The sequence below is a fragment of the Mastigoproctus giganteus genome, chromosome 4, assembly GCF_048544385.1.
Source record: "Mastigoproctus giganteus isolate SK-2022 chromosome 4, ASM4854438v1, whole genome shotgun sequence".
NCBI lineage: Eukaryota > Metazoa > Arthropoda > Arachnida > Uropygi > Thelyphonidae > Mastigoproctus > Mastigoproctus giganteus.
The window spans coordinates 132,192,590-132,205,327 of NC_143578.1; the positions used below are offsets into that span (position 1 = coordinate 132,192,590).

The window sequence follows — 12,738 nt, forward strand, 5'->3', positions numbered from 1 at the left end:
GTTTTTGGCCCTTGGTGTAATTTGTGATGTCAGTGTTGCAGTCAACCTGCTTTGTTCTCATTGGCACTTAACTGCTTGCAGGTTGAGCTGTCTGAGGCATGGGCACTGGGAATGTGATTCAGTGACCTGCCCCTTGATTTTATTCTGTCTCTCTTCTTCCCCTTTTCCTTCTACTCTCTTTCCTTCCCTTTCCTCCCTTCTTGTTGTCTTCTATGCCTCAATCATTCCTTCTTGTTCTTGCAGTGCTACTGTGATCTGGGACAAATATTCACTACTTCCTATACCTACCAGATGAGCCTTGGGCCCAGGCACTGGCAGAGTTAACTGGTCTTAGTGAGCTTGGCACTAATAGTTTGTGGTTCATACTGTGATCTAGGACACTTATTCACTACTACCATGATCTAGGACAATTATTCACTGCTTCCTATACCTACCAGATGTGCCCTAGGCCCAGGCACTGACAGGGTTAACTGGTCTGAGTGAGCCTGGTACTGATAATTTGTGGTACATATAAGGTTTATGACCGTTGTTGAGGTTCCCTAAGAAGATACTATTGTAGTCAACATGTATTTTCTTAATGGTGCTAAACTACTTGTGTGGTAAGTGCACCGTGTTGTCTGAAACATGGGCACTGAGGATGTAGTTCAGTACCATGCCCTTGAATTTATTTTTGTTGTTTTCCATGTTGCAATCATTACTTCTTGTTATTGTCATATTTCTGTGGCACAGGGTATACTCTCCATTTCCCTTACTCACTTGTTGTGTCTTAGACTTTTGCCATGTTGGGGTTGACTGGTCTTTTGTTCCTGGTTTGCTTTGCGACAAACAAAATGACTGTAATCAAACAATATCTTATACGTTTCACTACAAATGTTACTTTTTTTTAAGGTGATGCAGTTTTTTTGTCCGCCACTGTACATATACACGTAAAGAAAATTTTAAAAGGGAACGCCAAATTTCAATTGGCACCCGAGCGCCACATACCCTAGAAACGCTCCTGAAGAAATGTATTTAATATTAATTGATATTTAATAATTTTATATAACTATTTTTATTCATCATCATCGGAGGACTACAATGATGGACGGTTGTTATATACATACAGTATCTTTTGGTACTTTATGTTAGTTATTTTTTTTTTATTATTTTTCAATTTATTTCTTTTTATTATTCGTATATATTTATGCATTTTATTTTTATTTGTTATATTTTGAATTATTTGCCGACCGGGCTAGCCGGGTGGGTAAAGTGCCTGCCTGGCAACCCAAAGGTCTCAGGTTCGAATCCCGCCTCGGGCTTGAATCAAAGTACTGCAAAAACCTTGGGAGGTGCATTATGGCCACAGAAGCCGATGCGCCAACAACAAACAAAAAAAAAAAAAAAAAAAACAATACTACTACACTACACTTCAATACTACTACTACCACCATAATAATAGATCTGTTTACTACTACGCTACTATACTATACTATAACACATCAATACTACTACACACACACTTATAATAATATATTTACTAGTTATGAGCGCTAATACCACTTTTTTAAAAAAATATTTATGCGAGAATAAGGAATCCTCCGTGACAGCTAAATAGGCATGATACATTGCCATCTACCACGCGTTTGGAGAGGTCTGGGTTCGATTCCTTCGATTCGATGAAATAGTTTGCTAATCTAAGACAGAGGGAGCACAGTTTCCCCGTGAGTTATTATTATTAAATGCTTTATTGCACGTTTCTGTCTTTACGTAAAGGCCTGCAGAAGAAAGCATAGAAATATTACCCATCACAACCCGAATAATCGTTCATATACAGGGTTTCTCAAAAATATTGGTACAAACGTTTAGGGGAGGTAAGTAACATCTAAAGGAATGTGAACCGCATAGGAACCCATAACCGGAAACGTCACCGTAAGTCGGTACACGGCGCTGTTCATCAGTTCGCCAGAGGGAAAATTTCTGGTTTACTCATTCAAGCAGTAGTCGCCGTACGAAGAGCATGCATCGATATACGAACTGTGAGCTGGCAGACATGCACCTAGTGTATGGATTAGCAGAGGGCCCACACGGTGTGCGCCCCCATGAGGCACAACATCGCTTCGCAATAAATGTGTAGGCAGGTATGGTCGGTGACTGCTTAGTCGGCCCATACCTGTTACCATCCCGCATGAACTCCGCTAAATATCGGATCTTTCTTCAACAAGTTCTACCAGGGTTACTTGACGATGTTCCAGCAAATGTGAGACGCAACATTTGGTTTCAACATGACGGGGCGCCTGTCCATTATGGAAGGTGTGTTCGTGACCATTTGAACAGGCGTTTTTTGGGCGTCGATGGATTGGCCGTGGTGGACCCGTTGCTCATCTGATTTAATGAGCCTTGATTTCTTTCTGTGTGGGGCCCCTCAAATCTATCGTGTATGAATCGCCTGTGGAGACGGAAATGGATCTCGTGGCGAAACTCGTCTGCGCTGCTGCTACTGTCAAAGAAACTCCAGGTGTGTTCGACCGTATCCGCCAATCCATGCTGCGTCGGTGTCACGCGTGCATCGCGTCTCATGGTGGAACCTTCGAGCATCTGTTGTAACATCATGAAATGCATCCATCTCGTACTCCATTGTTAATATTATGTCAAATAAATGTTTGCCACTAATTACTGTCTTGTGTCATTTCTGCTTCTTGTGCCTCTGCTACTACTTTCCCATGACGTTTCCGGTTATGGAGTCTATGCGATTCACATTCCTTTAGATGTTACCTACCTCCCCTAAATGTTTGTACCAATATTTTTGAGACACCCTGTATATAACTAAATATTAACATGCAGATAATAATTGAAAGGCAGGTTAACAGTCAACGTCTCACAGCCTATTACACAGGCGGAAGGTATGAGGTATATTGAGGGTCTAGCGGCTCCTGGGATTTCTCCCATCTCCGCGAATGTTCTATGTATCGGTAACAGTACCCTGTCAAAGCCACAGGTTTAGAAGTCTGAGGGTCAGTGTAGTGTTATATAATAATAAATAAATTTTCTGTTTATACTCCGGGACGACCAAACGGTCAGAGGAGTTCACAAGTTAGACAGAATACAAGAAACAGCACCGTATTCAGCAGTCACGGGCTTGAACCCCGGTCACTCAAGGCACGTGTACTTATGCACCCGCGCGCCTGACCACTAGGCTACGGCGGCCTGTTGTGCCCATTGTTTATCCGTCTTATTGGCCACCAGGCCCCTAATGGGACCCGACGCCCATACCTCGCCACGTGGAGGGTGTTACCAGTGAGTCAGTTCACTCTGGCAGGTCCTGACATTTACTTTCCTGGGATTTTAGTGGCTAGGATCTAAAATAAAATTGGAACGAGCGCGGTTAGCATTAGCAGAGGCATATGATGCAAGAAAGCAAGCTTATGCAGCATCAGCCAAAAAAAAAAAAAAAAAAAACATTTCCATTTCACCTCTCCGTTCGTTCGAAATACCTGTCCAGCTGAGCCTTAAATTTATTTAGGCTATCAACTTCCACAACAAGGGATGGAAGTCTGTTCCACCAACCAACTACTCGCTGGTTAAAGGCAAATTTTCGCACGTCTATCCTACATCTGTCTTTCCTCAATTTGAATTTATGCCCTCTCAGGTGATTTTTCTGAGCAAGAGGAAGAATCCCATCAGCATTGAGCATGCTCAAACCATTCAAGGCTTTATACACCTCTATCAGATCACCTCCAATCCTAGTCTCCAGACACTGTAATTTGCAAAACTTAAGCATTTCTTCGTAAAGAGCAACCCTTTGTTCCATTCACTAATCTTGTTGCCCTTCTCTCTACTCGTTCCAGCAGCTCTACATCCTTCTTGAAATGAGGCCCCCAGACCTGTATACAGTACTCAAGGTGTGGCCTGACCATTGCCTTATACAAGGGAATAATCACCTCCTTATCCCTGCTAGAAAAATTCCTGTATATCATTGACAAGACACCATGAGCTACTCTTGCAGCCCGTCTGCACTGCCAGAGAACTTCATATCTGCCTGCAAAATAACCCGAAGATCCTTTTCATTCTCTACCACTGTCAGTGTAGTACCACAGAGTTGATATGTTGCTCTGGGGATACTGTTTCCCATATGTAGTACTTTACATTTGTCAATGTTAAACTTCATTTGCCACCTCTCAGCCCATCTGCTCAACCTTTCCAGATCCTGTTGCAGCAGCATAGTGTCAGTAGTGTCCTTAACAACTCTGCCAACCTTTGTATGGTCTGAGAACTTGGACATTAAGCTTGATATACCATCATCAATATCATTTATAAATACAGAAAACAATAATGGACCCAACACTGAACCCTGAGGGACTCCACTAATAACATTAGTCCACGATGAGCTGTGTCCATTGATTACCACTCTCTGTCTTCTCCCTCTCAACCATCCCTTTATCCAAAGCAGCAATTTGTCTCCAATGCCACACTGCTCCAATTTGTGCAGCAGTTTTCCATGTGCAACAGTATCAAAAGCCTTTCTAAGTTCCAAATATTATATATTTGGATCTTAGAAAGGCTTTTGATACTGTTGCTTACTTCCTTTGCTGCCTCCTTTAATCCAGTTCTTTTGTGACTGCATCATAGTATTCAAATTGGTCAGGCAAGACTTTCCCTTAACAAAACCATGCTGTGTGCGAGCTATAACTGAAGTCTTGTCTAGATGATCCTGCAGTGCTTCTTTAACCAGTGCCTCCATTAATTTTCCCGGAACAGAGAAGTTAAACTCAGAGGTCATTAATTAATTCTGTCAGCCTTTGAGCCTCCTTTGTGAATTGGGGTCACATTTGCACATCTCCAGTCTGTGGGTACCTCCTCTGAGTTCAAAGAAGCTCTCATAATTATGGCTAAGGGTATGCTTACTTCCTTTGCTGCCTCCTTTAATATAACTGGATAGATCCCATCCACCCCAGGTGCCTTTTTTATGTTTATTCTCAACAATTTCTCCTCCACTTTCCTCTCAGTTATTACAAAATCATCTAGCTCACTGCCAGAGTTTACTTCACCGCTGGCATTCTCCTTCCTGAATAACTCCTCATGTTTGAATGTAGATGCAAAATACTCGTTTAATTTGTTAGCCACCTGAGCAGGATCCTCCACTGTTGAACCATCAATACCCAGTGGAACAATCTGATTCATCCCTTTCCTTCTATAGTTTACATAGGTAAAGAACTCTTTTCTGTTTTTCTTTGCATCCTTTGCCAAGGATTTTTCATAATCTGCCTTTGCCTGCCTAATCTCCTTTGTGACTTGGTTACAGACCAGCTTATATCTATCATAGGCTTCCATGTCACCAATTAATTTATATGTATCCCATGCATTTTTCTTTTCTGCCATATGTCTTATTAGTTCATCTGACATCCATTTAGGCCTAAACCTTGAACAATATTTCTTAGTTGGTATGTAAAGCCTAGCAGCTTCCAAGATAAGTTCTTTGAATGCTTCTCATTTTGAATTTGCTGTTGGTAACATCATCAGTTGGTCCCACTGTATAGAATTTAAATACTATCTCGGACCATCGTAGTCGCCTTTACGAAAGGAAAAACCCTTCCCTTTACCCCTGATGGTAGTTACCTCTTTGAGTAAATCCCACTTCAGCACACTGTGATCACTGCCACCTAGTGGTTCCTTTATCTGCAGATTCTTAATGCATGAAGAATCACTGCTGATAATCAGATCAAGAGTATTACTCCCTCTAGTTGCCTCCCGAATATAATGATGTAGAAAACAATCATCCAATAAATCTACAAAAGCCTTGCTAGTGTGTGAGTGACCAACCCACAAATTTCAGTCAATATCTGGGAAATTAAAATCCCCCATTATAAGACTCTCTGATTTACTGGCCCACTCTATTTCCCTGTACAGTTTCTTATTATACTCATCAGAGTCATTAGGCCTATAGCACATTCCTACTCTCAATTTTTATCTCCCAATGCTTATGTCACACCAAACTGACTCGACACTGCACTGTCCAGCGATGTCGACCGGCTTCACTTCCTTGGATTTTATGTGTTTCTTAACTAATAGCATAACCCCTCCTCCCTTCCTATCCTTTCTGTACACATTGTACTCCCCAAATTCCGTTCTGCATTCCTTATATCTTTGTGACACCACGTCTCTGATATCCCAACAATATCCGGCTTTGATGTTTTGAGCAATACCTCAAATTCATCAAATTTATTTACTAAACTCCTAGCATTGGTGTACACGCAAGTATACATGCACCTATTTATATTCTTAGCTACCCTAACACAACCCATGTGTTTACTTGTACCGCAATGACTCCCGGCAGTCTCTGAAATATCCTGCATCTTGTTTTCCAGGCTGCTGCTCATTCCAATAGAAGCAGTGCAAGAATCACTTACACCTCTGCCAGTGGCTACTGTTAATCTATTAGTCCTTGTATCCCCCCCCCTAGGGCGTCTCCGTAGCCAGGTGGGAAGGAGCAGCAGTGCGTAGCACACGCTTCTTGATTAGACCGGGGTTCGAGCCCGTCACCACCAAATACGGAGGATGCGGAAAGGTCAGGGAATGACCACCGCATATCCAGGAGCAATATGGCCTTAGTTGCTAATGCTCCTAAAAACCAAATAACAAACATCCCCCCCCCCAAGCTAGCAGTTTTCCGACTCACCTAACACTGCCTCGAAAGCATTAGCAAATATTCTTGCACACTTTCTGTTTAAGTGTATCCCATCCCTGTAGAAGCAGGTTTCTCCTGTTAACAAGTACAGACCAGGCTGAAAAAAATCCTATCCCTTCAGCCTTGCACAATCTTTCCAGGGCCGAATTGATCGACAAGGCTCTCATCATATACACCCTCCTATAAAAATATTTTTTTATAGGAGGAAGTATATGAGTAAAAACTAAAATATTTTTTTCACGGTTGAATAAAGATTATTTCATGATCGATCATCTTTAGTACTCAGGTTTTTTGGACCATATTGTATTAGAGAATTTATTTTTATTTTTTTATTTTAGAATACATGTATTTGCGTCACCAAATAATTCCAATGTCCGAAATTATAAGATAGTAGCAGCTACTACTTGCACATCTAAGAGTGGCATTTTTTTAAATTTAATTATTTGCACTGTTAAAAACATTTTACTTTAAAAAAGTATTATGGAAAGAATTTAGTCAGCAGTTGAACAAAAAGTAATTCAAAAAAGAGGAACTAGCCAGCAAAAAACGCTTATGCAGAAGCCACCACCCACGTACGGCACAAAGATAAAACACTTGTACAAAATTCTGTCTGCTCAATTATTCCGAAGTAAAAAACCATTATTCAACATGTTGAATGACAAGTTGAAATTCAACGTGAATCGAAAAAGTGTTGTTACACATTCTAATATTAGAAAATAACACAACAGAAGGAAACCATTTGAAATTTAAGATTTTCTTCCACAGAAGAGAATTATAAAAGGGGATGGAGCTAAGAATTCAGCGTCAATTCTCTATAAAGTATAGAACGAGAATGAACTAAATTATGTGAGAAGCAAATGGACACACATGTTTAAAACAAACGGTACCTTTTTAACATCCACACCAATACTATGTTTATTTTCTTTTTAGCGTGCTTTGGAATAGGCCTAGTTGTTTTCACGACTTAATTAGCTTCTGTCGGTCAGCCATAGGTTTTGGGCTCTTGATCTGGCATTGGTATATTTAGATTCACTTCTTCACTACCAGAAGATCCATACTTCTGTTCTACTGGTAACGCAATATGATGAATTAGCTTTATTTTTTTCTCCATTTTTCCTAATCCCACAATTTTTTCCCGAATAATTATCGTTATTGTCCTTCGAGCTCTGACGCTTTGTTTCGTCTATATTTATAGATCTTCTGTTTCCATTCACTCTTCTATTTGCTCGAAAAAAAGAAAATTGAAAGAAAAAAAAAAAAAAAAAAAGGAAGTTTAAACGTTATTTTGGAAGTGATTTTTCTGAAATATCTTGCTTGCCAGGAATAGAGGGGAGCCATAAAATAAATCCTACTTCGCGCCTCTCTCTCCGTGGGCATACTAAGTGGAGGGTTGGTTCAGGTTGTCAGCTGATCTCTGGCTCTGATGTAATCCTTGTTCCAGAATCTCCAATTTCCTTCTCAGTCGCAGAACCAACTTCTAACTCCCCATTCGTTGGCCACATGGGGAGGTACGACAGTTTCTCTACAACATCCAAACGCCAAACCAGACGCCGCGTGTTCGAGGAGGAAATAGAAAACGGAGAGCGATGAGCACGAATCATGGATTTGTATTTCCTACAGCAAAGTTCTACGGTGCAAGGGTGAATTGCGGAGCTCATGTGCTTGGCCTACTAAGCCTCGTGCTGTCCTCCTTTATACGGACATTCGTCTCCCTTGAGCTGGCGATAGGTCGGTCTGACAGTCGCCAGTAATCCCCCCCGGGTTTCTGTCGCCGTTATCGGTCGCTGCCTCATGCATGAAGGGTTTTGCGCGGTCACGCTTTCCCTTCCTGCTTGGTATTCATGACAAGCTTGCGGGCTATGTAAATTTAGAAGGTAATAATTACGCCTGGTCGAGCGGTACGGCTAGTGTCGGCCGCAAAACATCGTATCATTTACGGGACCAAATTAATGTGGTCTACGGCTCGGCTTTGACAGTGCTGTCTTGTTTCAGTTTGTTTGCCCATTTTGTTGCGTATACTATAACTATTCATTGCTCAAAACACTAGTTCCTCAGTTTTATGAAGGCATTAACCAGGATGGCAAGGCTGTTTTTGTTCTATGTGAGCTCGTCCAAGAAAGTGAAACTTGGAAAATACCGGCAATTAGCATGTAAATGTTGTAATTGTTCTTTCAGTGTCAAACGAAGCATCAAACTCTACAAATTTTTTTCTATGGTCTAAAACACCGGATAGCGGTACATATTTTGTTGAATGCTATTTGAAGAAATGTGTGGTATAGAAATGGTTAGTAAAATTTTATATGAAAATTAAATGTACGCAATTAAATTTCAGTAGTAAGGAGAACAAACAAGGAGTTTTTACTTGTTAAGTTAAATAATTTAATTTACAAATAAAAAGATGAAACATTTAAGCTTCATTGCCAAGGTAGCAGGTTAGTAACAATAATGAATATAATGCTTCTTTACTGCGGTGTTAAAGTACACATACAGAATTTACCGCATTTAATTTCGCTAAGTTTAGCACCATAAAATAAATACCTTTTGAAAAATATCAGCACTAACCATGTATTAATTTCTTATTGAAACACTCAGTATATCGTGTGGGTAAGCATTAAATATATTATTATAAGTTTTAAATTCTCGCGGCCATCATGGGAAAATTGGAAACAATGAGATTTAGTATAGGATTATTTTCTATATACACTGTTATCCACTGAAACGTACCTACCCAGAATATGTTGATATAACATTTGGAGGTCGGGACTGGATAGATCTAGAATTCACCAACCAGACTGTAGAATTTAAAAATATGATTTATTACTAAAAGTAAGAAATATGATATACACAGAGAAAAATGGGGATTAAATGTACGCCTAAATAAAAATATACATAAATGTTAACGTTAAAATAACTATGTTCAATTAAAATTACATTAACTTGCAACAGGAGAAAACTGTTTTTATCAAATGTCTAAAATACATTTGGTAGCTACCTCTTAAATGGAATAGGTATCCACGTAAGGAAGAAATTATAATACACGCAAGTCAACCTACAAGCAACATGCACGATTATAATGCAGTCAGGAAGAAAACCTGAATTTATGAGCACAAGTTCAAGACTCTCGACAGTGTCCACTACTAGTTTTCCTTCCAAGGGAATATATTTTTGCAAGTCAAGCTTTCTGATTGCCAGGACCACTCGGAAACTGTCCTCTCCTTTCTATAGTTCGGTCCTTCGTACAGCTCTATAGGCAATGATCAATGCCGGATTTACTGAGGAGCAGTTACTACAAGAGCCACAAACCAAAGCGATTATTGTTGTTCAGGGATTATCCGCCATCTTATTTTTAGGGCTTTTAAAAATACATGCGCAGGAAATAAAGACTATCTAAATCTGGCTTTGGCAATGATACTAGCTGATATGTGTTGCGTCACAAGTAAAATGAGTTTTCCATGGCAATCCTCATTCAACCTCTTTTGATAGCGGCATTATTTACAAGCCAGCTGACTGCAAAAAGATCCCAGATCCATAAGCTCTAAAGCAGTTAATCCAGACTTAGCAGACTACCGATATTAACGAACAAATTCAATGAACGAAACACTCCATGTATAGGGTCTATATTTGATAGCAAGACTATCTTTGATACTGTTATGGCCATCCTGATAATTATTAGTATGTCTCAGTGGCGCATGGAGGATGCCTGTGGAAGGAATCCCTTGATAGAAGCTGGTTAATAACAGTGGCAATTGCTCTGCTGACTCATGCAATTCACATCAAGGCCTAATTTCTTTACGGATGACCGAAAAGGATGCCTTTGGAGAGTGAAATTGCTATCCTGCGAATTATTTTTTTTTGCTTATTTCTATGGATAACACTACTATAAGCAAATTGTGAAATGTGTTTGGTATATATCTGCTAGTTTTGATTTCTATTTATAGGAACACAGTATATGACAGGCTGCTTGCTGATCATTTTCTACTGCTTAAATGACTTGAAGATAGAGCACGTGCCAGGAGAAAAAAAAAAAGGAACATAATAGAGCGAGAAAGAAATGAAAAAAAATGGGGGGGAGAGGAAAGAGATCGTAATTTTCCTTCCTAATATTAAACAGCATGGCTGCATTACAGCACTGCACGTGAGGGGCTCGACACAGTGCACGTGACTGTCTTTCTAGTGATTTACCCATGTGCCATTCGGACGATCTTGCGAACACGTTTTGCTAAGAGCGTTAAAGATGTGCATTTCTTTATGCGGTATTGTCTGCACGTTAAGCCTAAGCGAGTATGCCTCAGGGACCTTGATGCTGTTAGAAGGCTCGAGATCGTTCGTAAATGGAAGGTAATGGAACGAGACTGTATGTCGAGTGAGTAAAACATTAAAAATAAACCCTACGCGTAAAAATAATTTCCGTACACTTCTGAGAAGTGGGGAAGGAGATCTGCTGCTATGGAAGTTGATCTTCTCAGGATGTTTTCTGATGCTGATTTCAATGCGTTATTGGAGGTTAAAAATAAGTGGGAATTTTTAATTTTACTACTACCATACGCAGTACTTTGCATTTATCAATGTTAAACTTCAATTACCATTTCTTAGCCCATCTGCATAGCTTTTCTATATCCAGCTGCAAAGCATATGGTCATTACTGTTATTAACCATACTGCCAACCTTCGTATCATCTGCAAACTTGGATGTTAAACCTGATATGCCTTCATGAATATAGATAAATATAGAAAACAACAACGAGAAGAACACCAAACACTGGAGAACTCCACTAATAACATTAGTCCACAAAGGGCAATTGATTACCACTCTCTCTTCTTCTTCCCCTCAACCATCCCTTTATTCATAGCAGCAACTTGCCCTTAATACCATACAGCTCCTATCTGTATAGCAGTCTTTTACATGAAACGGTATCATAAGCTTCCTGAAATCGACGTATATGATATCAAACTTATTTTTTGCATCCAATTCCTTTGTGACCATATCATAGTATCCAATCAGATCGGTCAAACAAGATATCCCCTTAACAAACCCATTCTGTGTCTGAAATATAATTGACAAAAGAAATAATGCAGAATCATCCGCATTACTTCTTTTACCAGAGACTCCATTATTTTCCTGGAACAGAACTAATAGGTCTGTAATTACTCGTGTCACCCTTTGATCCTCTTTGTGAACTGAGGACATATTCGCACCACTCCAGTCATTAGCATTAATACAGGCATATGATACAAGAAAGCAAGCTTATTTTATTTATGTATTTATTTTTTTTACCGCCAGGTGGCCTAGGTGTTAGACGTGAGTGAATCAGCTGCTGCTTTATAGTGATTTTAAGTAGTTTTTAAAGGGCATCTTCATAAAATCTGTGCACTAATATGTTCCTTAGATGACTATCAAGCAACTTAGATGGTTTTTATGAAGTATTCATCAAGATAAGTACTATTTATTTAAGCTTAAATTTTTAGTGTGCAGCGTTACTCTCTGAGCCTTTGTTTAGCATAACTACAAACAGCAACGTTATTGAATTTTGACCTGAAGTGCTTACCTTGACACAAAGCTGTTCGTGACCTTAGCAGTGTTCCTGCTTTGGTAAACTCCTGTAGCTCTCTAGCAATTTTGTCGTTAGCCTCCCACGCAGTTCTTCAGACTTAATACTCTTCTCTTCGATTCCCTGCTGTGTCAATAACGGCTCACCTGCTTATTTGTTACATTCTGTTTGCTGATATTTAAAGTCATTCTCAACTCTTCAACATGCCACCTAGGGAATTGGTTTCATGCAATGTATGTCAAAAAACAGTACGGAATTGGGTTATCTGCAAGGGAATTTGCAGTATGGGCTTTTGTGATGTTTGTTCATCAATAAAGAACTTTTCTAAATCCAGTAATTTAAAAAACAATTTCAGTTGCCCTTCATGCAAAAGTGCTAACAAGGGAAGTGCAACATTACAGTCTCCTAGTCAGCATCAGCTTTGCCAGGATACCCCAACAGATGCTGATCTTCTTCGCAACGCTGACCATCCTTCATCTCCCCCCGTCAATATACTACAATCTTCTAAGCCCTCAGACCATACAAGGAA

General features: G+C 39.8%; 1 long non-coding RNA gene across 2 annotated transcripts in view; it reads right to left on the reverse strand.

The window, feature by feature from the left end:
- Positions 1-12,738, reverse strand: part of LOC150087069 (uncharacterized) — a 180,030-nt gene that overhangs the window by 105,934 nt on the left and 61,358 nt on the right. Inside the window, exon 2 of one of the 2 annotated variants that reach the window (XR_016546866.1) lies at positions 9,390-9,453. This is a non-coding gene — a long non-coding RNA (uncharacterized LOC150087069). Of the gene's footprint in view, positions 1-9,385; positions 9,454-12,738 lie in introns of both variants that reach the window. The other variant, XR_016546865.1, reaches the window with a different exon arrangement.